The 26867-nt window shown below is 46.8% G+C and overlaps 1 protein-coding gene across 5 annotated transcripts in view; it reads left to right on the top strand.

The window, feature by feature from the left end:
* Positions 1-26867, top strand: part of RIMBP2 (RIMS binding protein 2) — a 323541-nt gene that overhangs the window by 68151 nt on the left and 228523 nt on the right. For 3 of the 5 annotated variants that reach the window (XM_054527741.1, XM_054527742.1, XM_054527745.2), the window contains one exon: positions 20795-20929. The gene's annotated coding sequence lies outside the window, so the exon portion shown is untranslated. Of the gene's footprint in view, positions 1-14620; positions 15425-20794; positions 20930-26867 lie in introns of those variants that run through there. The other 2 variants (XM_054527744.2, XM_054527746.2) reach the window with 2 other exon arrangements.

Raw genomic sequence — 26867 nt, 5'->3', positions numbered from 1 at the left:
TTTTTTTACAATGAATACCTTCTGTGTGTAATTCTAAAAGATAAGATGATTCAGTCCTGTCCATTATGATCCTTTAAATAAATTTATGAAGGTGGAACTTCTGGGTCAAAAAGCCATGTTTTTAGGCATTTGAGAAGTGAGAGTTTGTGTCTGTTTCCTCTTCCATTAGTGGTGCACGAAATGGGATTTCCCCTTTTCCCTTGACAGCCGTGAGAAACATTTTTTTCATCTTTAGTATTTACTGTTGAAAATTTAGAAAAGAAAGATGTGTAAAAGTTTAGGAACTCATAATCTAGGGATGTATCTACTCGGTGGTGATCAGCGCGTGACTCCTGTCATGCCCTTTGGCTTTCTGTACCATGTGAGGCATGTGTGTGCACACGTGTGTTCACGTGTGTGCACACGTGTGTGCATGTGTTATCCAACGGAGCTGGGGTCCAACTCACCCACTGCAGTCAGGCCAAACAGCCACACCGAGGTTTGCAGCATGAGAAAGAGAGGCATTTAGTGCAGGGCGTCTAGCGGGGAGAACCTTATGTGGAAGACCTGGACTGCCGGATGGCTTAAAGGGGAGGGTCTTTAAAGGCAGGGACGTAGAGGTTACCGGCAAAGTCACACACCAATACATGCAGGTTATGCATTGGTTTGACCTAAAGCGTGGGATCTCTGGATGCAGGGGCTTACAAGTTGTAGGTATATGCAAAGATTTTCTGATTCGTAGTTGGTTAGAAGGAGAAACTTTGTGTAAAAATTTAGGGTCAGCAGAAAAGAATGTTAGCTCTGGCTCATGGGTGTGACCTCCTCCAGGCCCCTCAGGAAGAAATTTAGAACAAAGACTGGTGCTCAGAGCTCAGTCGTCGGGTCTCCTGTATCTGAGGTCTAGGTGCAGGTGAATCCATTTTGGTGGGGGTCTGGGTTTCTGAAAAACAACTCAGGGACAGACGTGATGATGCTTTAGCTTCTATAGGGAAGCAAACATCTCCTGACTCTAACTCCCTTGGCTGTTGTTTTAAGCTGCTATTACCTTCTTGTTTCTTGTTGGTTTTTTTGAGATGGAGTCTCACTTTGTCAGCTAGGCTGGAGTGCATTGGTGCGATCTCAGCTCACTGCAACCTCCACCCCCCGGGTTCAAGAGAGTCTCCTGCCTCAGCCTCCTGAGTAGCTAGGATTACAGGTGTGCACCACCACGCCTCACTAATTTTTGTATTTTTATTAGAGGCAGGGTTTCACCATGTTGGCTAAGCTGGTCTTGAATACTATTACCTTTTTGCTTCTCAAGTTGCTTATTTACTTCCCAGGGCCAGTTAGGTGCCTGAAATTCCCCATGAAGGAACCCAAGATTTTCCTTTATTTCCATGCTGAGGGGAGGGGGCCCACAGGCCCCTTAAGATGGGTCCCCACTCTGCCTCACATGTACATGTCTGTCCTGTGAGAATCGCGTAGGCTAAGGCTGGGCCTCTAGGCTGGGAGATGGGGAGCAGGTGCAGCTGGCAAACACCGATGTGGCTCCTGGGCTACTGGGCGTCCTCACCCACTGTCATGCCCATGGCGCCTGTGGGTTGTGGCTGCAGAGTCTGAACTGCTGGGTTCTCAGCCCTGGTTCAGGGACTGTGTGTGTGAATTGTGCGACCTGCACAAATCATTCAACCCTGGAGACGGCTTTCTCTTGCCCTCTAGGAGGTGACATCAAAGATTTTTTCCAACTCTACCTCTGTACAATTTTAAGTTTTAGATAGGGCTTCTCTTTTCCTGACAATGGGGTAAATTTAAAGCTCCCTATACCTCTAAGATTGGTTGTCATTCTTCTTGTGGAGATGCGTGTGCTTGTGACCTCGGATTGGGGCAAGAAAGCATCTGAAAACAGGACCTCGAGGAGGAAATGGGAGCAGAGGGTCATTAGGAGCTGGAGGAAACAATCCCTTCTGCAGTAGTGAGGGAGGTAGTGAGGGAGGTGGCGAGGGAGGTGGCGAGGGAGGTGGCGAGGGAGGTGGCGAGGGAGGTGGAGATGGAGGTGGCAGAGGGAGGTGGCGAGGGAGGTGGCGAGGGAGGTGGAGTGGGAGGTGGTGAGGGAGGTGGAGAGGGAGGTGGAGACGGAGGTGGTGAGGGAGGTGGAGAGGGAGGTGGTGAGGGAGGTGGCGAGGGAGGTGGAGACGGAGGTGGAGACGGAGGTGGAGACGGAGGTGGTGAGGGAGGTGGAGAGGGAGGTCGTGAGGGAGGTGGAGAGGGAGGTGGCGAAGGGAGGTGGAGAGGGAGGTGGTGAGGGAGGTGGAGAGGGAGGTGGTGAGGGAGGTGGAGAGGGAGGTGGAGAGGGAACCAGCTGCCGCACCACAGATTTCAATGCTTGGGTGAAACGCAAGGTGTTGTTCCCTGGGTTTTTTCTTTCTTTCTTTAAAAGCTTGGGAGTGCAAACAAAGCTATTCAGTGATTTAGTAACTGAAAAGAGCTTTAATGAATCCATTTAGTTAGGCAAGGAAGACTAAACTATAAAGACTTGGTTTCAGATTTCTGTTGGTAAGAAATCTTTCTGTTCAAAGAAAGTGCATCTCCAAGTGGCTTAAATATAAAAAGGCTGTGTAGGTTTGAATAACCTGAAAGTCCAGCGATAAGGAAGAGATCAGGCACGGTTTGATCCAGAGACTTAATGCCATCAGCGAGGACTTTGTTTCTTCTCATCCTTCTCTCTGCTCTCTGGGCTAACGCCAACTCCTCTTGTAGCCACAAAATGGCTTTGACCTTGTCCCCCAGGCTATGTGCTTTCTCCAGTGGGAGAGGGCATGACTTTCTCCAATCCTAAAGTTCCCTTTGGACTGGCTTGAGTTCTCTGCCCATCTCGTGTCCTGACTGTAGGGGTGGAAGGTGCTGGCTGGTTAACCCGACATCACATCCAGCCAGTGCTGGGGAAGAGCAGTGAACTCCAGGGGCCTGGAGGGAGTGACTCCAATGTCTGTAGCATACAAAATTCAATTCTGGTTTATTTTCTCCTCTGGATAATAGACTTTGGTTTTGAGGGAGTGGTGTGCTGGTAAAAGCTGTGATTTGTAGAGAGCAGCCTGGCCAGCATGGTGAAACCCGTCTCTATTAAAAATACAAAAATTTGCCAGGTGTGGTGGACACACTGTAGTCCCAGCTACTTGGGGGGCTGAGGCAGGAGACTCTCTTGAACTTGGGAAGTGGACGGAGGCTGCAGTGAGCCAAGATTGTGCCACTGCACTCCAGTCTGGGCAACAGAGTGAGACTGTCTCAAAAAAAAAAAAAAAAAAAAAAAGTTCCGATTTGTAGTGTTTGCCTATTTCTGTGGTGTAAACCCTCCAACCACAACTGATTTCAAATTACCTGTGACTTAACAACGGGTTCACAGTGTTCCTGAGTATTTCACAGTTTGAGAGACTAGGCGCTGGCTCCTGGACACAACTGGGAGAATGTCCTCGGTCATTGCCGCTGGCAGGTGCTGGTTAAGGAGGCTGTGTGGGGAAACCCAGTGGGCCACAGCCCTCGAAGTCAGTCAGCATGTGAAGTCAGCCCGAGCTGTTGGGTGCTTCGCCCAGTGTCTCTGCCACGTTCTCAGCCCGGAGGATGATTTCAGACACACCGAAGTAACGCAGTGGTTGTGGCCATACACTCCGAGGGCTCAGGGTCTCTGTCCTGTGGCTTTTCTGATGTCACTTGCTAGCCTTGCTGCCCCTGAAGTCTGACGGTGATTAGGATCACTTGGTTTTAAAATGTCTCCCATAATTCCTGGGCTTTATACGCAGACACTGGGCTTAGATACAGGTGTGCTACCTTGCACAAATTAATTTGCACTTGATGATAAAGCTCCTTGAAGTAAGCATACTTTTAATCTTCCCATCCCATTTATATAGATTCTTTGTAATGGTTAATCTTCCTAGACTGGATAATGAATTCGGCCACAGGTAGAGTCCAGATCGATGTGCGATTGTATTTTAAATGCAGCATGCGTCTCAGGGCTGGATCTTACTGTGCTCTTAACCAAGGTGACATGTGTCTGCCCTAATGGATTAAAAGCTGAGCGGCCCGTGAAAGCTAATTTGTCTAAAACCACGGGGCAGGACATGGTGTGTTTCCTCACAGCACCCTTGCTGCCTTCCAGTCTTGTAGCAAGTGTGTGTGTGTGTGTGTGTGTGTGTGTGTGTGTGTGTGTGAGTTCGAGGCCTTGTTATACAGTCTTTCTGAGTGAGTTCGAGGCCTTCATAGGGAGTCTGCCTCTCCACTTCCTTTCCTTCATCTCAGTGGGAGAGGCTACAGGCCCCTGAATCCACAGTCTAGCTTTTCTGCCAGTGAGAGCGGAATCCTTCATGTCCATCAGGACTGTTGGTGAGCACTGTTTTGGGAGGGTGGCTGCCTGGGCTCCAGCTCCTGCCTCAGGGCCTTTGCATGTGCTGTGCCAGCTGCCTGGGATCTCTCTCTCTCTGTCTCTATCTCAGCATGGCCGCCGCCTCTTCACTGCTCTAGGCTTTGCTCAGAGGACACCTTCTCAGGGGGACCCACCTTGACCACACTCTCTAAAACCGCTGCCCCTCGCAGACCCCACTGCTTGCTCTCTGGTTTCCTTGTTCTGTTTCGCTATCATGAGCTGAAACTGGCTGTTGTTTGTTTGCGTGTTTCTTGCCTCCGTTGCTCTGTGGGCATGTCCGCTCCTCTGGGGTGGGACCTTACCCTTGCCCCTGTGTTATTCACTGACGCATGTCCCACGCAGGTGTTCAATAAATGTGAGTGGAGGGATGTGGAGCAGTGGTCCCCACCTCCGCAGAGTGCAGCCTGGGTGGGCTTTCTTTCCCTCCACATGTATAGAATTTGTTCTCTTATCTGTAAAGTGGGGGACCTGTCCCTGACCTAGTGATTTCTTTCTTCTCCCCAGTTCCATGGGGCACCTGCCCCTGACCTAGTGATTTCTGTAGGCACCAGCTCTCCTGTCCCCGGTCCCATGGGGGGCCTGTCCCTGGCCCAGTGATTTCTTTAGGCACCGGCTTTCATCTCTGTGCTTCCATGGTCCTGGTCCCCAGGAGGTTTGGGCTCCGCCTTCCTGCCCTTCATCCTCTCCTGCTGGTCGCTTGTCGGGGTCACCTCTCCCTGACACAGGAGACATACGCTCCACACACATGACAGGACCTGCCAATGGGAGCTGGGAGCTGCTGCTGTGGCCCGTGCACCCAGGGCCAGAGCGAGTGTGAGCTCCCCGTGTTCCACAGCCAGGAGGCCTACACGTCTCTGTGCAGGGGGGAACTCTCGCCGGGGCTTAGCTCTCCTCTTAAAATGAAAGGTTGGCACAGGTTGGCAAGTGGCTGTTGCTGGGGCTTCGTTTAAGGACAGCCAGCTGAGCCAGGACCCCTGAGGCAGCTGTTAGAGAACCATTACCGTTTAGAAAGGCAGGTATTTGGAATGTGTCCAGTCCAAGACTCAAACTCAAGAGCAGGTGGGGATATAAATTCGTGCCATTCTGGGGAAAGAATTGATGGCGCTCTACGGAGGGAAGCAGGTTCCTTCCTTCTACCCCTTTCTCAGTGAGTGGCAGTGTGGCCTGGCCGAGAGGGCACGTGTCCCGTTCAGAGGCAGCCTGGTTCAGATTAAGGTGCCTGTGACCTGCTGGTGTGAGCTTCAATGCGTAGCCTAGTTTTCTTATCCCCAAAGTGGAGATAATGATGGGACTTGACTTATAAGGTTGTTACTATCGGGATTAAATGAGTGAATTTAAGCAAAACATCGTGGACAGTGCCTGGTGCTTAGAAGAGGATAGATGCATGTTAGTTGATGTGGGTTGTCGACGTAATAAAGGTTATTATTCCTAGTCAGATGGTCTGACTTATAAGACTAAACCCAGGCTGGGCGCGGTGGCTCATGCCTGTAATCCAAACACTTTAGGAGGCCAAGGCAGGCAGATCACCTGAGGTCAGGAGTTCAAGACCAGCCTGGCCAACATGGCGAAACCCCGTCTCCACTAAAAATACAAAAATTTGCTGGGCGTGGTGGCATGTGCCTGTAATCCCAGCTACTCAGGAGGCTAAGGCAGGAGAATCCCTTGAACCTGGGAGGTGGAGGTTGCAGTGAGCTGAGATCGCGCCATTGCACTCTAGCCTGGGTGATGGGAGCAAAACTCCATCTCAAACTAAACTAAACTAAACTAAACTAAACTAAACTAAACTAAACCAACCCAGAGTCCCAGCCAGAGCCAGGGCCTCTCCCTGGAGTGTGGGGCATCATCTGGGGTGTCCTGGAGGGGAAGCCATCTTCTCTTTCTGGTCTGCCTTTGATTCCCACACCCCGTCCCCTGAGCCCCGAATACCAATGCAATGATTTTTCAGGCTCTTGGGGCAGGAAGCTGGGGATACAGAGGTTAGAAACGTGGCTTTAGCACCAGAGACGTGGATTTGACTCTGGGCTTTGCTATTTACAAACTGTGTGACCTTAGACACAGCATTTGACCTCTGGTTGCCTCAGTTTTCTCATCTGTACAATGGGGATAGTGGCTTATCTATACAGTCAGGGTGGGGATTAATGATGTACAGCACTGAGGTATGACCCAATCCTCGGATGGCCCTGGCGAGCTGTCATTGTCACCTATGGCTTTGAGGGGCCCAGCCTGGTGCAGCCACGCTTGGCACCCCTTGCTGTGTTGAGCACTCTGTCCTCCTGGTTTACTCTCCAGCCATGCATAAGGGGCGAGAGGTGCCCTGAGGCTGACTCATTTTCCCGGAGTGCTCTCAGCACGGCCGCCTCTTCCTTCCCCAGGACTCCAGGAACAACATAGGCACAGTTTGTTTTTCTGTTTTGCACGGCAGTTAATTCCCAGGCACTAATGAGGGGCTCTCTGCCCATGAGGCTGATTAGCAGAGAAGAATTGAGGGCGGCAATTATGATGCAGAAGAAAGGCAAGGCGCTGCAGTCACGATCCTAAATCCAGCCCGTGATGCCGGGCTGAGTGTCCGGCGGTCACCGTCCTAAATCCAGCCCGTGATGCCGGGCTGAGTGTCCGGCGGTCACCATCCTAAATCCAGCCCGTGATGCCGGGCTGAGTGTCCGGCGGTCACCATCCTAAATCCAGCCCGTGATGCCGGGCTGAGTGTCCGGCAGTCACCATCCTAAATCCAGCCCGTGATGCCGGGCTGAGTGTCCGGCAGTCACCATCCTAAATCCGGCCCGTGATGCCGGGCTGAGTGTGTGGCAGTCACCGTCCTAAATCCGGCCCGTGATGCCGGGCTGAGTGTCCGGCAGTCACCGTCCTAAATCCAGCCCGTGATGCCGGGCTGAGTGTCCGGCAGTCACGATCCTAAATCCAGCCCGTGATGCCGGGCTGAGTGTCCGGCAGTCACCGTCCTAAATCCAGCCCGTGATGCCGGGCTGAGTGTCCGGCAGTCACCGTCCTAAATCCAGCCCGTGATGCCGGGCTGAGTGTCCGGCAGTCACCGTCCTAAATCCAGCCCGTGATGCCGGGCTGAGTGTCTGGCAGTCACCGTCCTAAATCCAGCCCGTGATGCCGGGCTGAGTGTCTGGCAGTCACCGTCCTAAATCCAGCCCGTGATGCCGGGCTGAGTGTCTGGCAGTCACCGTCCTAAATCCAGCCCGTGATGCCGGGCTGAGTGTCTGGCAGTCACCGTCCTAAATCCAGCCCGTGATGCCGGGCTGAGTGTCCGGCAGTCACCGTCCTAAATCCAGCCTGTGATGCCGGGCTGAGTGTCCGGCAGTCACCGTCCTAAATCCAGCCTGTGATGCTGGGCTGAGTGTCTGGCAGTCACGATCCTAAATCCAGCCCGTGATGCCGGGCTGAGTGTCTGGCAGTCACGATCCTAAATCCAGCCCGTGATGCCGGGCTGAGTGTCTGGCAGTCACGATCCTAAATCCAGCCCGTGATGCCGGGCTGAGTGTCCGGCAGTCACCATCCTAAATCCAGCCCGTGATGCTGGGCTGAGTGTCTGGCAGTCACCCTGAAATGAAGGCTTCCTCCAGCCTTGGGAGACTTGGCCCTCGCGGTGCGGTCAGGGCTCATGATTTAGCTTTCTGTCCTTGGAATGGCAAACAGAAGAGGACTTGGGACCATCTGACCCTTCTGTGATCTCGTAATTATGGCGGCATGCCTGCCAGTGGCTGCGAGTAGGGCACTGCACTGGCATTCCAAGGCACGCGTTCGAATCGGTTAAAATGATGGCAAGACAGCGGTTTCTCCTGCCCGTCCACAGAAACAGCGCTGAGTGCCGGGACGGCTGTGACACCGACATTAGTTAGCTTTAATAGGGCCGTGCCTGCCCTTTCTTTGGTTGATAGCGTTCCCAGTAGTTTCCTAATATTAAAGTTATCAATTTAATACTTCCAAAGGCCCACTTAGGCTTTTCTTTCATATCTGAAAAGAGAGTAATTTTTCCTTTGAAAACCTTGGTGGCCCAGAGCAGCTGCCTCTCTCCCCTTGGTCTGTGTTGATCCTCTAACTTAGGGGGTGGCACAGGAGGGAGCAGAGGTGAAGCCCAGTGGCTGTGTGTGGTCCCTGGGGCCGGATGCCGACATCCAAATCCTCGGGCCTCATCTTTCGAGCTGTAGGGCCAGGAGGCGCCTGAAGCCCTCTGGGCCGTGGTGTCTCCCTCATAACGCGCAGGTCATCACAGTGCCTACCTCACGGGCTCTTCCGAAGCTTCAGTGAACACTTTGAATAAGATTCTTTGAACCTTGCTTAGTACAGAGTAAGCTCTCAAAAGGTTGGCTGCGGTTACGGACACAAATAGTGTTAATAATTAACATTAAAATGGAAAATGAAATTCTGGACATAACTTTATTTTAGAAAATAGCACGATACACTGAACTTTGGTTTGAAAATAAAGAAATAATTGGGCTGAAGATAAGCTTAATCTGTGATGGAAGTTTCCATACATAATTGTTCCAGGGCTTTTAGTGGGAGCAAAATTAATTTTCGTGTAAGATGATTAAGCTGATGAAATTGCTCTTGAGCGGTAAGTGTGTTTAATTAAATGCAAGGCATCACTGAGCTCAGGTACACATTGTCCCCAGGGAGTGTCCTGTTCTCTGAGCTGTTTCCTTGAGCAGCAAGGGTGGTTCTAGGCAGTGTGTTTGTTCCCCATCTTCCTCGGTGGCTGAAATGTCTATGATCGAGAATAACATCGTGAGATGCCCATTGTTCTGGGGCGGAGTGTACAGGCATGACCTGTGCAGCACAGGCTGCAATAATTCAAACCAACTAGAACTGACTAGAAAGCTAGCCAGGTCCCCACCGGGTTAGACTTCCTGTAACAGAAACGCCAGGAAGTTGAGGGCTCCCTCACACGTCAGGAATTTATGGAGTAATCCAAGCGTCTTAAGCTCTCTGGAATTATTTTACTGATTTACATCACTGGAGAATGGAGCAGCCTGACTACGTTTCCTGGGGGAGGTTTTCATCTCGGCTTTCAATTTTCACTTGTTAATGTTCTGTCATTTGTAGCTAAGTGGAGACATAAGAAATAAAATACTTCATTCAACAAAATAGTTAGGGTGCGGGTCCCATGAGCCAGGTGCCATTCGGGGACTGGGAGTATAGCAGGGGACATGGTAGTCCCAGCCCCCGAGCTGCCTGGACTCATCTGAATGAGCCCAGCCTGCTGACCAGGAGGAAATCCACTGACCCGGAATGGTGTAGACGCTTGCTGTGTACAAAAGAACAGCAATTAAAGGAGTGAGGTACTTTTTGGGTCAGTTTTGAAAAAAATTTAATACTTAGTTGGTTGTTTTTTTTTTTTTTTTTTTTTTTTTTTTTTTGAGGCAGGGTCTTGTTCTATTAGGCTGGAGTACCTTGGCCTCCCAGAGTGCTGGGATTACAGGTGTGAGCCACTGCACCTGGCCAATAGATTTTTTTTTTTTTTTTTTTTTGCTCTTGTTGCCCAGGCTGGAATGCAATGGCGTGATCTTGGCTCAATGCAACTTCTGCCTCCCGGGTTCAAACGATTCTCCTGCCTCAGCCTCCTGAGGAGCTGGGCTTACAGGTGCCTGCCACCACGCCCAGCTAATTTTTGTATTTTTAGTAGAGTCGGGGTTTTACTATGTTGGCCAGGCTGGTCTTGAACTCCTGACCTCAGGTGATCCGCCTGCCTCGGCCTCCCAAAGTGCTGGGATTACAGGCGTGAGCCACCGTGCCTGGCCAGGCTTTTATTAAAAGAGCAGTTTTAGGTTTACAGAAAAACTGATCAAAGAGTACAGGGAGTTCCCAAGCACCCCCTCTTCCTGACCCCACAGTTTCCCCTATTATTAGTATGGTACCTTTGTTTCAGTTGATGACCCAGTATTGATATTGTATTATTAACTAGAGTCCATAGTTTACATTAGGGTTTACTCCTTGTCTTGTGCATTCTATTGCTTTTGACAGATGTGTCTCTGTCAGAGCATCAGACACTGCAGTTCCACCACCCTAAAAATCCCTCCTGTTCTACCTGTTTTTCCCTTCCTGCCGCTCACCCCTGGCAACCACTGATTTTTTTTTTTTAACTATCTCCATAGTTTTGCCTTTTCCGCAATGTACTATAGTTCAGTGGTCTCCAACCCTTTTTGGCACCAGGGATCAGTTTCATAGAAGACAATGGATGGGGAGGGGGAAAGGTTTCAGGATGAAACCTCAGATCATCAGGCATTAGATACTCATAAGGAGCACGCAGCCCAGATCCCTCGCATGCATAGTTCACAGTAGGGTTCACGTTCCTATGAGAATCTAATGCCTGTTGATCTGACAGGAGGCGGAGCTCAGGCAGTCACTTGTTCACCCACCATTCACCTCCTGCTGTGTGGCCCGGTTCCTAACAGGCCACCTTTACCAGCCCGCAGCTCAGGGCTTCGGGACCTCGATAGAGTTGGAATCCTACAGTTTATAGCCTTTTCAGACTGGCTTCTTTCACTTAGTGATGTGCAATGAAGGCTCCTCTACGTCTCTTTGTGGCTTGATAACTTATTTTTTAAAGCGTTGAGTTATTCCAGTATCTGGATATATCATTCATTCGCCTATGAAAGACATCTTGGTTGCTTATGGGAGTAATTCTAAGCTGAACCTAATCGGTGTCTATTCCCAGACAGGGTGGCTTTAATGTGTGTCCATCTGGGGAGACCCTGGAAAAATCAAGAAGGCAAGACATTGGTGATTTCTGTGCTCTGGGCACCAATTTCATGACTCACAAGTTATTCATCCAATGCTGTCTCATTCTAGCAACTAGATGTTGGTGAAGTCACTACACCAAAGCAGCTGGGGCCGGGTTCAGAGGACATTAGAACCCATGGTCATTAAGTCTGCATTCCAAGAAGCCTGATTTTCTCAACTGTCTACACGGTCGATGCCAAAGTCCCCAAATAACTTATTTACCAACCAGAATATTATCTTCTTAATAACCAGTCAGTAAAGCTGGCAGGACCCAGGGAATTTGCTCAGCCCTCCTGTCCTTTCCCATGAGCTGTACAGGAAGGTACCCCAAGCCAGGCCTGAAGGTTTCTGGATAAACAACAAATGGGAAAGAGGACATTGTTGCCAGAAGGACATTGACACCAGGACATCGCAGCTCCACCTCATTCTGTTAGGCATCAGGGTTGGTTCTAACCAAGTCCCACAAATCCCTTTGCTCCTGGCAGACAGTGCAGGAGATACATCGATCAATTCTTTATTTTCATTAATTTTAAGATTCCTTAACTGTGGCCCAAACTTTGGTTCTAATCACGTTACTCTTATTATATGTTCCCAGAGTTGGTTTACATTACTTTCATTTTAATGGGGGCTGCTTCTTGAACTCACTAATTGCATGACTAATTACACTAAAGCATTGTGGATCCTCCAGTCCAATGTGCTGTCTCAGGCAAGCATTCATTCATTCACTCGACTCGTGTGGATCCAGTGTTTCCTGCGTCCCAGGCACTGCTCTAGGCTGGGAGGGGCCCCGTGGGCTGTGAGACCAACAAGGGCTCTACTCCCAGGGGCGTCCCGTTCTACCAGGGCAACTGGTGATAAGCATTTTAAATGGTGATGGGATGGGGGGATGCGGTGGGGCTTTAGCGTCTGCTGAGAGGTGATCTGAGGACACGATGAGGCAGCAGAGGCAGGAAAACAGGATGCAGCTCCGCAGAACAACTCAGTGCAAAGATTCGATGGCTATGGAGTGTGGAATTTTCTGTATATACTGCTATGAACACTTTCCCATTTTAACATTCAAATGCAACCTGGAGCCAAAGAGATGGTACTGAATAGGCATGGCGTACACACCTTCATGATTCTCTGCTGTTCTGTACCCAGAACAAGGCGACAAGACACCATCCCCAAGACATTACTAGGTGTGTATTGGTTTGGGTTTGGTTTTTACTAAAAGTGGCAGAAAACCTAATTACACTGACTTAGTCCTAAAAGGGAATGTGTTGAAACACACCTGAAAAACCCAGCTGTAGGTATCCATCTTCAGTTACAGCTTGATCCAGGGGCTCCAGTAATGCTGTCAGGACTTGGTTTCTCCTTATAGCTCAGCGCTGTTCTCTGCAGTGCTGACTCCACACCCAAACTCTCTGTAACGCCAGGCTGACATTCCTACCTTGCTGGGCTCATGTCATGGGGCTGGCTGATGGTTTAGTGTTCACTCATTTTCCCATCTGTTCATTTCTTCAATAGTGTGTGAGTATCTGGCACATACCCAACTCTGGGCTAAGAGCTATGTAGTTATTACCTCATCTAGTCCATTCGAGAAGCCCTTGGATTAGCGGATACTGTTATACCTACTTCACAGCTGAGTCAATTGAGGTTCAGTGAGGTCTAATGAGCGTTCAAGGTGATTCAGCTGGTAAAAAGCAAAGCTGGGGTCCTTGCACCTTCACAGAACTAGCTGGTAAATAAGATACATACAACCGCCAATCTCCACTTGGTTCTAGTTTTGTGAGGACCACCAATAGGTAGTTGGGAAATTAGGAATCTGTGTGGTGCTCAAGAGCGCCGGTAGGGAGGGAAGATGATGTGAGAACACAGATGAAAGGTCTTGGAGGGCTTCCTGGGTGAAGTGACATCTGCCTGAAAGACAATAGAGCCAGCCGTGTCGGGACAAGGAGTGTAGACCAGCCTCGCTGGGGGATAGCAAGTGTAAGGTCTGACCGAGAGAGGCCAAAGACTCCGTTTGAGATCTTGGAAGGAGTAGTTCATCATAAAGCGTGGAAAGGGAGGGTGGTGGCAAGAGATGAACCTTCAGGGCTTAGTGTAACCAGGTCACCAGTGGCATGGTAACCTTCACTCAGAGGCTGGAAGGCAGAGGGGCTTTAGCAGGGGAGGGACATAGATTTCCGTTTTGCAAGTTGGCTGGTGGAGTGGATGTAGGGGGGGCCCTGGTAGGAGAGTGCAGGGGAGTGAAGTCAGAAGCTGGAATGTAGAGCTGGGAAGGTTTGGAAGGACGCTAAGATGTGTGGGCATTCATCAGGTCCCTTTCAGATGTTAGGTGGGACTGCACCCCTGGGCCCCATCTTTCCATCTGGGCCTGTGCATGATGCATGGAAACAGTAGCAGTTGCCACAATGAGATAGCATTGGATGAATAACTTGTGAGTCACGAATTGGTGTCCAGAGCACAGAAATCGCCAATGTCTTGGGGTGCAGCACTCAATGCCAGCAGTATCCCCTCGAGCTTCTCCTTCCCGCTGATGTGCAGTGACCTGGGTGGTGGCCATTCTGTCAGCCTGGGTCCCAGGTGGGGATGATTTGGAGCAGAGCTGCAGACACAGGGCAGGGGCCACCAATGCACCCAGGTGATCTTAAGCCACTGTAATCAGAATTATTTGTAACCACAGCAGAGTCCAGCCTATCCTCACTGCTACATGTGGGAAGGCAACAGAGAGGTTGAAGACTTCATTCACTTGGCATCTCAACAAGCGTTTCAGTAGCTCCTTTGGCCGGATGCTTCCCTGGGTGCTTAGAATACGATAAGCAGGGTCCCTCCCCTCCTGGAGCTGACTGTCTAATGGGGACAGAGGTAGGTCCAGGCACTGGCCTGCCTGGCTTGTGGTTTTTCTACAGCAGTAACCAGCAGCCCATGCAGTAGATGTGGAGAAAATGAACTGCTGAGCTTCCTGAGGCTGGAACAAAGCAATCTGATGAAAGGCATGTCCTTAACTCTCAAGAAACCCGGAAGGAGAACGGAGAGGGGAGGGGCTGTGTCCTGCCTTGTCCCCTGGGGCAGGGGGAGCTGGGCTTTGTCACCTGGCTAGGGTCTTCTCATCTCTGAATCTCAGCTCTGTTTTTTTTGTGTGCTCTGGATTCGGTGACTTTAATTAATGTGCTGGAGATTCTGTTGTTATTGGAAACAAAATGATTTGTTTACAGGTAGAGTCAGCCGGGTGTAGTGGCTCAGGCCTGTAATCCCAGCACTTTGGGAAGCTGAAGCAGGTGGATTACTTGAGCTCAGGTGTTTGAGATGAGCCTGGGTGACATAGTGAGATCCCATCTCTACAAAAAAATTTTTTTTTTTTTTTTTTAATTAGCCAGGCATGGTGGTGAGCACCGGTAGCCTCAGCTACCTGGGAGGCTGAGGTGGGAGGATAGCTTGAAGCTGGGAGGTCGAGGCTGCAGTGAGCTGAGATCGCACCACTGCATTTGCATTTCAGCCTAGGTGACAGAATGAGACCTTGTCTGAAAAAAAAAAAAAGTCATCTTTAAAGAGAGGCAGGTTTCTTTGGATTGGATGATGTGACCTGCTGCACCAAAGGCAACATATGACTTGTGATGTGAGATGGACCAGGGCTCAAAGACCCCCAGTCAGAGACTTTGGGTGTGATTGTTAACCTGCCTGAGGCTAATTGTTCATTTGCTCCAAGGGCTTTGATGAGGAGTACGTGAGATAGGGCTTAGAAAACATTAAACCTGAGCACTCCTGGTGCAGGTGAGCTTTTCCTCCCGCTTCCTCACTCCGCGTTTCTTGCTTCAGATTCCTTCCCAACACTTCTGTCTCCTCTCTTTCCATGTGTACAGCTCAAGAGAACAGGTGGCATTACCCGCCTCCCCGTCTCCGCTCCCAAGGATATGTAATTCTGTGTCATCATCTCCAGGAGAGTTGATCTGGGGTGGGGAGATTCGGGGGGAAGAGAGCGACTGAGGAAAGGAAGGTGGTGTCTTGTGACACAGCTCGTTGTCGAAGGACAGGTTCCCAGTGGCTCTGAACGCTGGGTGCTTGTCCCCCCGTGACTCATTATGACAGGCGTGCTGTGTGCCAACGGTTCCCATTCGCAGATTGAATTACCATCCTATTCAGCTGACACAAAGCAGTTCCTGGCCGGCTTGGGCAGCCCATGAATAAGTAAATAGCCTTCCAGCCTGGTGCCGAGCACAAACATCCAAGGCTCAGAGAGGCTGGCGTCCACGGGGACGGGAAGGGGGGCTGGCGGGGAGGCCTGGACCAGTCTGTCTGGTCCACTAGACCACTGATCTCCGGTGCCTTGTAAGTACCTGCTTTTGGGGCTGGGGAAAAAGCCCCGTGGGTTAATGAGATACAGGTTAGACACAGATGGGAAATTGATCTCTTTCTAGGCTGTGGGCTGTAGAGCAAGGGCTGCTTTCTGGGCTGAGAGGTGGGAAGAGGCATTTCCAGCCTCGGGGGGTTGTGCTAACCCCTGGTTTCTAAACCTTTGGGTCTTAATTGCGGCTCAAATGACTGTTACTACCCTGTGGGTATTCTGTTCCAAATCTGTCCTCAGGCCCCGTATCAGGCTAGAAAAGACCTTTGGTCCCGAGGGTGAGTTTGGGTAGGCTGTGGGCAGGACACTCGGGATAGGGTGTGGCTCAGGAGGAAAGGCAAGGGCTGGGTGTTCCGTTATTTGTCCCTCCAACTTTCCTCCCTCAGGAATTCACCGTTCTGGTGGAAACAGTTTGGTTTTGCTAGTTTAAGCATCACAGAACTGGCATTAGAAACAGCATCTATTCAAAGTTGTGAAATCTCAAGTGGAAATTCCTCCTCTGTATTCGATTTTTGTGCAGCATTTTCAATTCTTTGAGCTCAAATGATGGGACAAAGTTGAACACCCTTTAGATAATGAATATACTCAGACAATGGATATAATTGTAGCATTTTAATTTCATGTAGGTCTGCTGTTAGTTGAAATATACAGCAAAAACGTGAGGGTGCTGACTCTGGCTTAAGACCTGGGGGTTCTTTTTTTATTCTATGCAGCGAGGACCTTGTAGTAAACAGATGAAATGAACTGCGTCTATGCCTAACATTAAATAGCAAGAACTAGCTCCTCCCTCCTGGCAGAAGGCATGATCCTGTGCTTCGTGAGGAAGATGTTTATGGGGCAGAGCAGGTGGCCGGTGTTTTATGTGTCCTGGCGTTCGATGGCAGCAGTAAAACGTACATCAATGAATCATTGTTTTTGTTTTCCTCTCTGCCTAAATGGCTCTGTTAATTAAAACTTTGTGTAAAGTGGTCTTCGAGCTCTGTACTCAATTTTACATGGGCTCATTAGGGTTGGTTATGCACAGCCCCACAAATCCTTTATCTTGCTGGACCACTTTTGAATTAATAATTAACACACTTCACATGTAACCATACAGAGTAGTTTTTTATGCCCTATAATCATTAACAAGCTCTCCAGTCAGCCTGATGAGATATTAGAGCCCCTTAGCCTCTTTAACGATTGAGCAGGCCGAGCCGAGGGCAGGAGGGGCCCCAGAGCAAAGAGAACAGGGTGGTTGAAAAAGCACATCCCGGGAGCCCAGGAAGATGAGGGGAGAAAGCAGTAGATTTACTTATTCTATACCGAGGGCACCGACATGCACTAAATGCATTGAGAAGCCAGGAATCATTGCCCCACCTAAAATTTTTTCTTCTTTAATAGAACTAGAAAAAAAAAAAGTACATCACTTGCAGATTATCGTGACTTCCTGTAATCTCGTTTTTTCATGTTATTCTTAATGATTTCTCTGAGAGAACATGATTCCTTAGAGGAGCAGAATAGGATGTGTGTTGGTGGAGGTAAGGACTTGGTGGTTTGCATTAAAAGCAGGTAGTCAGCAATGATGATGATGTGCCTCCTCCTGCAGGGATCTCACTGGAGGTGTCTGCCTTGATTCGTTTGCATCCAGCCCATCTGATCATGGTTAGAAATGTCTCTGTTTTATTGTTTGCTGAAATCGTCCCACGATGAAGTAGGTGGACCAGTGCTGTTACATCAGTTGATTTTAGGAGATGTATAGGTTTTTAAAAATGTTTTTTGTGATAGCTATTTGTTTCATGTAGTTTAAAGAAAAGACATGGGCATATCAAGTAAGTTAATGTGATAGTATAAGGTTTCCTTTGAGAAAGATTTGTGGAGGAAGACTTCAGTGAGTTCCCAAACTAGACACAAGCATGCTTTCTTTTGTGCTGCAACAGTAGTTTTTAACTTGAAAGTGCACACATATAATTTGATAAATTAAGTGTATAAAGGTATATGAAAAAAATCTCGTGCTGTCTCTTCTTTCCATACCCAGTCCCTTGAGCCCACTTTCAATACTTCTAGTGGTTTCTTCTTGAAGCTCTTAAATAATAGTAAAAATTGCCAATATTGTAACTTTTTTTTTTGACTTACCAGTTTTCCAAAGTAAAAAATATTAACAGCACTTTCTGGGGTGGTAGATAAGTGGTTCTCAAAGGACTTTGACTGGGCAGTTTTGCCCTTCAGGGTTGGTGTTGGGAGGCACTTCTGTTTGTCATGATTCAGGGAAACGTGTGTGCTACTGGCCTCTGGTTGCTACTGGCAGGGATGCTGCTAAACACCCCATAGTGCACAGGACAGCCTGCACAAGGAAGAATTATCTGGCCCCAAATGCCACACTGCTGAGGTTGAGAAGCTCTGTGGTAAATGAAGATTTAGTTATCTTAGTTTCCCTCCCCCAGTCTCTACACATAGTTAAATTGCTACTTTATTTAAGTGAATACTTAGTTGTTATGTTGTTATTGTGTGTATATTGTTAATGGTAGCACCAATTAGTGACTGTGGTTACATTCCTTTCATTGTATGGCTTTTTAGTTTTCCTGGAGTTATTAATAGCCTGATTTTCAATTGTGCCATTTGCAATCCACGTATTAACTCTTCTCCAGTTCTTTTTGATATCAAAAGCTTTTCCTGAGTCTCTCTTTTCTCTAGATTCTTTATTTCTAAAGCCCTTTGTCATCTTGTTTCAAACCTATTGCTCTTGAGAGCTAAGGCTCAGCTGTCACCTTGGGATTTTTCTCCATCCCTGTTTAGGGTAGGATTTGTTGTTTCCTGGATTCTGTGGCTTTCCCTTTTATCTTTTTTTTCCCCCACTTGTTTTGCTGCAGCACATCTTCCAGTCATTTCCTAAGAAAGAACACACTGCGGAGGTACATTTTATGAGTCTTTGCATGTATGGTAATCTCTCTTCTCTATCCTCACACTTGACTGACAGCTTGTTTTGGGTATAGAACCTTAAGTTGGAAATAATAGTCAATCAGAATTTTAAAGACATTCTGTTGGCTTCCAAGATTGCTGCTGAGAAGTCTAATGCCCTAACCCATTTTTTTCCTTTTTAAAATTCCTCCTCTTCTTTCTAATGGTTATGGGAAGTATTTAGGGCCTTCTCTTTATCATTCACCTTCTCGAATCTCATGGTACTCTTTGCTTAGGTCTATTCTCATCTGTGTTGCAGAGCACTCAGAGATTCTTTAATCCAGAACATGTTCTTATGTTTTTCTGACAATTTTCAATTTATCATGATTCTCGGCAGTTTAAAAACTCTAACAAAATAGAAGTAAAGGAATTTCTGATATTTTGGTTGTTTATGTCAACATGAAGGTCTACTGATATATATATATCATATATACATATGTATATATGATATATAATACATATGTATATATCACATATATATCATATATATAATTCATATATATATATGAATTTTTGTTTTTAAATATTTGGTGGCCCAGATGAGAATTCCCCAAGAGTTTATGTGTAGCATGCTTGTTGGTTTTTATTAATTAACTTGACTGATAATAACTCTTTCTGTAGTTGGCTGGGCATCAGTCAGCTGATTGTTATTATTATTTTCCCTTTCTAGAAACCTTATTGGTAAAAGTTAGAACTCCTGGATTGATAGTCTCTTTTTTCTTTAATATTTTCTAGCACTTTGGGAGATGTCTTTTATCATCCAAATCTGCCATTAAAATTTTTATTTTAGCAACTATCTTTTTCATTCACAAGAGTTCTTTTTGTCCTTCATTGATCTTTTTAGCATCTTGTTCTTGACTTTTACGTGCTTTCTGGAGACACTTGTTAGACTTGTTGCTTTTTTTTTTTTTTTTTTAAGCTTGTTTGGTTGGCTGGATGATCGCTCTCTCTTCTGGGTTTTATTGTTATGTTCTTTTACTCTTCCATATTAGAGGTTTTTAGATGAAGCTGTACTCCTTGGTACTCCAAGACTGCTTTTGGAGCATAGTCTTGACAGGTTGGGGGAGGTCAATGGTGAGCTCACTCCAGGGTAGCTGTGAGGGAGCTGAACACATTTTGTTGTAGAAGCTCCTCATGTCAAACATGGTCTTTGCTCTTGGATTGTAGTTTTCTACCAAAATATTTCCAGTCTCTTACCTAGTTCGAGAGTGGTGTGGGGTAGCATCCGCCTACCTGCTTAATGCATTGGATCTGGGGAGGGATATCCGCAGGCGGACTGTCTAATTTCTGTTTTCAATATAATAGCACTTGGCTGTTATGATCTCTACCTGCTGCATGTGAGTCCTGAGCTCCCTCATTAAGTATCTCTAGAAAATAAACTTCAGTCTCCTGCCTAAATGTCTTTCCCTCACAGATCGCTTGCACAAAATTCTAAATTTTATTAGATTCCAGCTTGAACTAACATTATGCATGCCTGTTCGGGTATTCCCTGTCAGACGGAGAGTCCTGGAAGGCCTTGATCTTACTGATACTTGGGCCTAACAGCTGTCAGGAACTTTGCAGGTGCTCAGAACATGTTTGCTAAATTGAAATAAATTGAATTTTGGCCATACAGATGGTTTTTCAGCTCCAAGTTCTAGGATAAAGCCTCACTTGCTTTTTATCCTTCCTCTCACTCCTGCTGGTTCATATGGATGCAGGATATTAGCAAGTTTTTTGATGAAACCTAAGTTAATTCAACTTATCATCTTATTCTGTGGTTCTGAGCAGTTTAATAACTCTTTTTAACAAAACAGAAGTAAAGAAATTTCTGATATTTTGATTGTGCATGTCAACATGAGGGTCTACTGATATACAGGAATTTTTGTTTTTGAATATTTGATGGCCAAGGTGGGAATTCTTTAAGAGTTTACTATATGTAGCATGCTTGTTGGTTTTTATGTTTATTTTTATTAATTAATTTGACCTATAATAACTCTTTCTGTCATCGGCTGGGCATCAGTCACATCTTGATAATTAAGGATATCTGCAGTGCATGCCCAGATATTGACTTGTGCCCTCGATTCTGTCCCTTGCTATCATCTGTCTATCCTGGATGATTAGCCCTAAGTGCATTTCTCTTGGCAAATTCAGGAACTTGACGGTCACGAAAGCTTCATGTCAATGGCTGTGTTGTATTGTTGCATTGTTCCATACCAGGAAATTTGGTTGAAGGGAAAGAAAAATCTCAGGCTGGGAGGACCATGAGTTCAGTTTCAAATCTGTCCCTCACTCAGCCCTCCGTGTTCTGAACTGGAAAATGGTAGCAGAATTCCTGCTTCTCCCTGGCTCTTAAGCATCAAGGAAGGTGAAGGAGGCAGACAAGCAAAATTGCAAGTCATTCTTTGGTGACAGAAGATTGTGTCTGCTTCTTCCCGCAGCTTGGAAATGACCCGACACACCTGAAGCCTGCAGGTGCTGAGGCCACATTCGATCAGACCCAAGCTTTGGGAGACCCCTGGGGAAATTTCCCACTTCCTGTCCTGAGACCAGGAACTCAGCAGAGAAACTTTGTGGTAAGTTGTCCTTTCTTTTGTCAGAAGCAGTATTCCTCTGTGTCAGTTAGGGGCTGTGTCTGTTCTTTCATGGTTTGTTGATTTATTTGAGGCATATTTATCGAGTGCCAACTGTATGTCCCCTAGTTAAGAGGACTAAGTAGTAAACAGAGCAGATGTGGTCCTTACCCTCACAGAGAGAGGAACGTCATGGGGAACAGCCGTGCAAAGGCCCTGAGGCAAGAAAGAACTTGATTCCTGAAAACCTGGGTGTCTGGAACACAGATGGGGACAGATGGACAGGGCAGTTCATTCAGGACCTTAGGGCTGGCTGTGCTAGGGTATTGATTCTAAATCTTAAGAACAATGGCCAGAGAGAGTGATTGATTTTAGGTGGAGAGTGACATGATCCAATTTTTATTTTAATAAGATCACTCCCAGTTCTGAATGGAGGTGGAGGTAAGCGTGGGAGCAAAGAGGATTAGGCGGCGACCGTGTAGTCCACATGACCGGCAAGGGCGGCCTGCACCAGGATGGTAGCGGACGTGAGGGTCATTGGCGAGATCCCAGATATATTGGGGCAGTAGGACCTGCTAGCCATTGTGATAGACTGGGCTGAGACGGAGTGCAAGGAGGACACAAGAATGGCCTTCATATTTTTGGCGTGGGCTGAATGGTGGAAGGGGAGGACCATTTCCTAGGATGAGAAAGACTGAGAGAGCAGTAGAAGTGTGGGGAGATTCACATTCAGGTTTGTGCTGAAGCCCAGTTTTGAGTTTGAGTTACCCGACTGACACCTAAATACAGGGAAAAATCCACAGTTCGATGGTTAGGTTCAGGGTTCGGGAGAGAACTCTAGGCTGGTTTCTTCATTCCTTGTGAAATGTTTGGTTTGAGGTTTCCTGTGCAGAGGTGTGATCTGAACTCAGGGCAATAGTTCACCCTGTGTGATCATGGACAATCTTGGGTAGTAAGAATAACAGCTGCTTTCTGTTACTAAAGGTTTTCAACCTGGAAATGGCTGGCTAGGCACTGGTGGCACTGACTCTTCCACCTGCATTTGATCGCGCAGCAGAAGATGAATCAGCTGGACCTTTGGTGCCCCTGCTTGGGCTTGGCAAATGAGTCTGAGTCTCAGATTCCAGTAAGCATGGTGGTGGTGGAGGAGATGGTGATGATGCCAGCCATAGTCCTGGTGATGGAGGAGATGTTGATGATGCTGGTGGTAGTTGTGGTGATGGAGGAGATGGTGGTGATGTTGGCAGTAGATGTGATCGAGGAGATGGTGATGCTGGTGGTAGTTGTGGTGATGGAGGAGATGGTGGTGATGTTGGCAGTAGATGTGATCGAGGAGATGGTGATGCTGGTGGTAGTTGTGGTGATGGAGGAGATGGTGGTGATGTTGGCAGTAGATGTGATCGAGGAGATGGTGATGCTGGTGGTAGTCATGATGGAGAAGATGGTGATGCCGGCGGTAGTCGTGGTGATGGAGAAGATGATGGTGATGCCAGCAGTAGTCACGGTGATGGAGGAGATGGTGATGATGCCAGCGGTAGTCGTGGTGATGGAGGAGGTGTGATGATGCAGTAGTTGTGATGGAGGAGATGGTGATGACTGGTAGTCATGGTGATGGAGGAGATGGTGGTGATGCTGGCGGTAGTCGTGGCGATGGAGGAGATGGTGATGATTTTGGTGGTAGGTAGTCATGGCAACAGGAGATGATGATGATGCCGGCAGTAGTCGGTGACAGAGGAGCTGATGGTGATGCTGGCGGTAGTCGTGGTGATAATGGTGGTAATGCATCCAGCCAGTATGTGTTCAGTAGACCTAAATCCACACCCAGTCCTCTGATTCCTATTTTATGCATTCATTTTCCATAGAAGAAGGCAGAAAAGGTCTGATGTGAAACTTAACTGTTTCCAATGTAGGATATACACTTGGTAATCATTTGTTTCTCATTACAATAGAGCCACTAATCATCACTTAATGAGTAAAGGCAGCATCCTTGGAGGTGGGTAAGATTCCTGAAAAATATTTCAAAACCCTTTTGTTTTCTTTATGAATATAACGGTATCAGTTTCTTCAATGAGTATAATTTATGACAATATGTTTATCTGTATGCCCTAAAAAGACAAATTGTGTCATTAAGAACACTTTCAAAGAGTGTGTTTCAACTGAGTGGTGTGGGTTATTAGTTGTAATTTTTTTCCAGTGCATTTATTATACTTGGCCTATGGGATACAGAAGCCAATCTGTCCTCCTAGGGATCACAAGCAGATTATTTTGAGGGCTTATTACTTTTTTGATATTTTTAAATTTTGGTCATTCTGGGGTTGGAAGCTAGAGTGGAGTGATGTATGTGTGTATGAGTCTTTCCTATATTTGGAATGAGCTGGTCTTTTTTTGATAGATTGTTGGCTGCTTGGAATTGCAGATGCATCATTAAGCTATTGCATTTAAATTTAGCTCTTGTTCTCACTCTAGAAGGGAATGGAATGTTTGAATTATTTCACCATGAAGGGAGAGCAATTAGAAAATAGGTCCTCATGACTGTTTGAAAGAGTGGGCCTAGTTCGTGATTCTGAGATGGGCTGCACATTTGACTTGGAAGAGGAGGCTCTGAGAGTAGCTCCAGTCTGGAGGAAGTTAGAGCTGCCTGAAGCACACCTCAGTGGCTGCTAAATTTTAATCTCACCAAAGGCACCATTTCCTGTCTAAATCCACAATGACCATTCTCAACGGCTCTGTTGTTTCCCTCCATCCAGACAGGTCTCGGCGCCCCTCTATGTCAATAAAACATATTAAGATGCTTATTCACAGATCTGAGTTGGAAAAGTTATCAACAGCTTTCACAGGGGTTGTGAGTATGTGTGAGCAGCTTTAAAGTTATGCTCATTTCAAAATCACTGCAAGAGAATAATTTGAATGTGCTTAGCATAAAAAGATTAATGTTTAATGTAATAAATATCCTAATTACCCTGATTTGACTTTCACACATTATATGGGTGTATCAAAATATTACATGCACCCCAATAATATGTCCATCTATTATGTATCAATTTAAGAAACCCAGATACATCGGCTGGCGTGGTGGCTCATGCCTGTAATCTCAGAACTTTGGGAGGCCGACGTGGGCAGATCACGAGGTCAGGAGTTTGAGATCAGCCTGGCCAACATGGTGAAACCCCGGCTCTACTAAAAATACAAAAATTAGCTGGGCATGGGGCCGTGCGCCTGTAATCCCAACTACTTGGGAGGCTGAGGCAGGAGAATTGCTTGAACCCAGGAAGCAGAGGTTGCAGTAAGCCGAGATAGCGCCATGGCACTCCATTCTGGGCAACAGAGCAAGACTCCATCTCAAAGAAATCCAAATATAATCCTAGTTAAAGTGAATTAAATCAGTACAGTAAAAGAAAAAACAAAATTATTTTACCTTGTCAGATTTGAAGGGCAGCAGCTGCTCACTGAAAAAGTCACATCTCACAGAGATGTACAAAGTAAAACGTTAAAGTCCCCTGATAAATATTTCCCATTCCTAATTCCCATTGGCAATCATTGTGAGTCTGGTGTTTCTTTTCAGAATTCTCAGACCTTTCCCCACGCGTACACAAATATACACACACACACACACAATGTCTTGATGTAAAATAGAGGCAGGTGTATAGACAGAAGTGGATGTGGACACACAACTCTATGTGTGCATGTCCAAGTACACACATAATGTGCTCTGCAACTTTTAGTTTTCATTACTTACATACTAAATTTGTATATTTAGTTTGTAAAATCTCATGTATCTTGACTCTTCTACCAAGCTAACCACTGTCATCAGTTTGGACCTTCCAAACATATGTGAAACTCTGTCCTATAATTTTGTATGTGCTTTAAAGAAAACTATTTTTCTGCAGATTAGTATTTTCCATTTCCAGAATATTTCTTAGAGACCTTTGCCTGTTATTTCCCATGAGTACATTGGCACCCAACCTCAGCCTTGTAAATCGCTGTGTATCACCCAGCAGTGTAGCTATACTGAGTGTCTCAGCCTGGGCTCTCCTAGAGCAAGCCCAAGGTAAGGATTCCAGCAAAAGTGGTTTCATGGGGAGGTGACCCCAGGAAATTTTGGGAGGGGAGTGTGGAAGTGAGACAGGGTAGGGCAGAAGTCAGTAATGGGTGTGTGTTATCCAGTCAGTTGCCACTGTGGGTGATGGGGGCTCAGTCCTGCTGTGGAACCTCTGGGAGACTGGTGTAAGCCGTGGAATTATCTGCTTGAGGGATGAGGGAGCTGGGATATTTATCCACCAGCACTCTTCATTTGGCTGAGGTGGTCTTGCAGGGGCATGGAGGCTCCAGCATGTCTTGCTTGCCCTGCATGTAGGCCAGGCTTGGGTCTCAGCTAGACGGAGTCCCCAGGCACAGAAATGCAGGCGTTGGTGGTAATCAGCTTGGTGTGCATGGAGTTGAGCCCTAAGAGGTTATGGGAGGCAGCTTATGCCCACTGAAGGCACTTGCTGCTGTTGATGAACAATTGTGCTATATGTATATGCACACATAGATGACAACAGTTAACTCACTGTCCCCTAACCAAGCCTAATTATTATCAGTACTACTGCAGGGAACGTATTTGTCCATGCTACCTGTGTACATTACTCTAGAATCTGTGCAAATGTGCTTCTACTTCAGGGGGTGGGGACAAGGGGAGGGAGAGCATTAGGGCAAATATGTAATACATGTGGGGCTTAAAACCTAGATGACAGGCTGATAGGTGCAGCAAACCACCATGGCACATGTATACCTGTGTAACAAACCTGCACGTTCTGCACATGTAGCCAAGAACTTAAAATAAAAGTGCTTCTATTTGTATAAGTGTTGAAATATATAGAAAAAGCTAAAGGGGAATACATGTGTGTGTTCATCATTAATATGCTTTTTAAATTCAATAATGCAGTATGGAATTACCTCAGTCTTTAATAGTATTCAGTTGACCTTAGTTTTGTATGTATTTGTGTAAGTAGCCCAGCAACCTGATTTTGTACACTACAGATGCTTGGCAAATATTTGTTGAGATAAGAAACCACTGATACTAGAAGGAAATGGCCCCACCGGTATCCCCAGACCTTAGTCCATGCCATCTGTTCTTTCATTTTCCCTGTTAGATGAGTCTTGTTGTTCCTACCTGCAGGGCTTCGTAGGCAAGAACTGTTTACTCGATGCCATGAGCTCTGGGAACAGAGGTTACATCTAAGCCGTTGAGCAGGGTCAGAGAGAGAAATTTTGTCTTCTGTGCCTTTTGTGGAGAATTTTGCGACTATCAGCCTAGTGGAAGCATTGCCTAAATCTGCCAACTAGCCCAATATTTCCAAGAGTGTTGTACAGGCAATAAAATAGACAAAAACAATCAACAAACCCTAGCTAGCTATGGTCATGTATTTATTGGAAAAAATACAGTTATTAGGAAAAATATAACTAGTAGGCCATGTGCAGTGGCTCATTTCTGTATTCCCAGTACTGTGGGAGGCAGAGGTGGGAGGATCGCTTGAGTCCAGGAGTTTGGGACCAGCCTGGCAACAAAGTGAGACTCCATCTCTATTATCAAATATATATTATATATAAATATATAAAAATACTAGAGAATTACATGTATAATTAGTGAATAGTGAATTTATATACAAAATAACTAGTGAATTAACCAACAGTTTTGTGTTATATATAGTTTCCTTTTTCAATATAATTATGTATGTAAAACACAAGCTCATTTAAAGAAAGAGGGTCAGTTAATAGTTGGCACAGAGATGGCAAAACTTGTGATGTTTGGGGAAATCTCAGTTCCCTGGAACCTCCCATGCAGCCTTGTGGGGGCTTCACGTCTGCTCCAGTGAGCCGCAGGCCGTGCCTGTTACCCAGGATCCAACCTGAAACAAACAGGCCTGCAAGTTCTCAGGGCTCATTTTTGGTCAGGACCCCA

Source organism: Pongo abelii, chromosome 10, assembly GCF_028885655.2.
Source record: "Pongo abelii isolate AG06213 chromosome 10, NHGRI_mPonAbe1-v2.0_pri, whole genome shotgun sequence".
Classification (NCBI taxonomy): domain Eukaryota; kingdom Metazoa; phylum Chordata; class Mammalia; order Primates; family Hominidae; genus Pongo; species Pongo abelii.
This window is presented reverse-complemented; position numbering and strand designations above follow the sequence as displayed.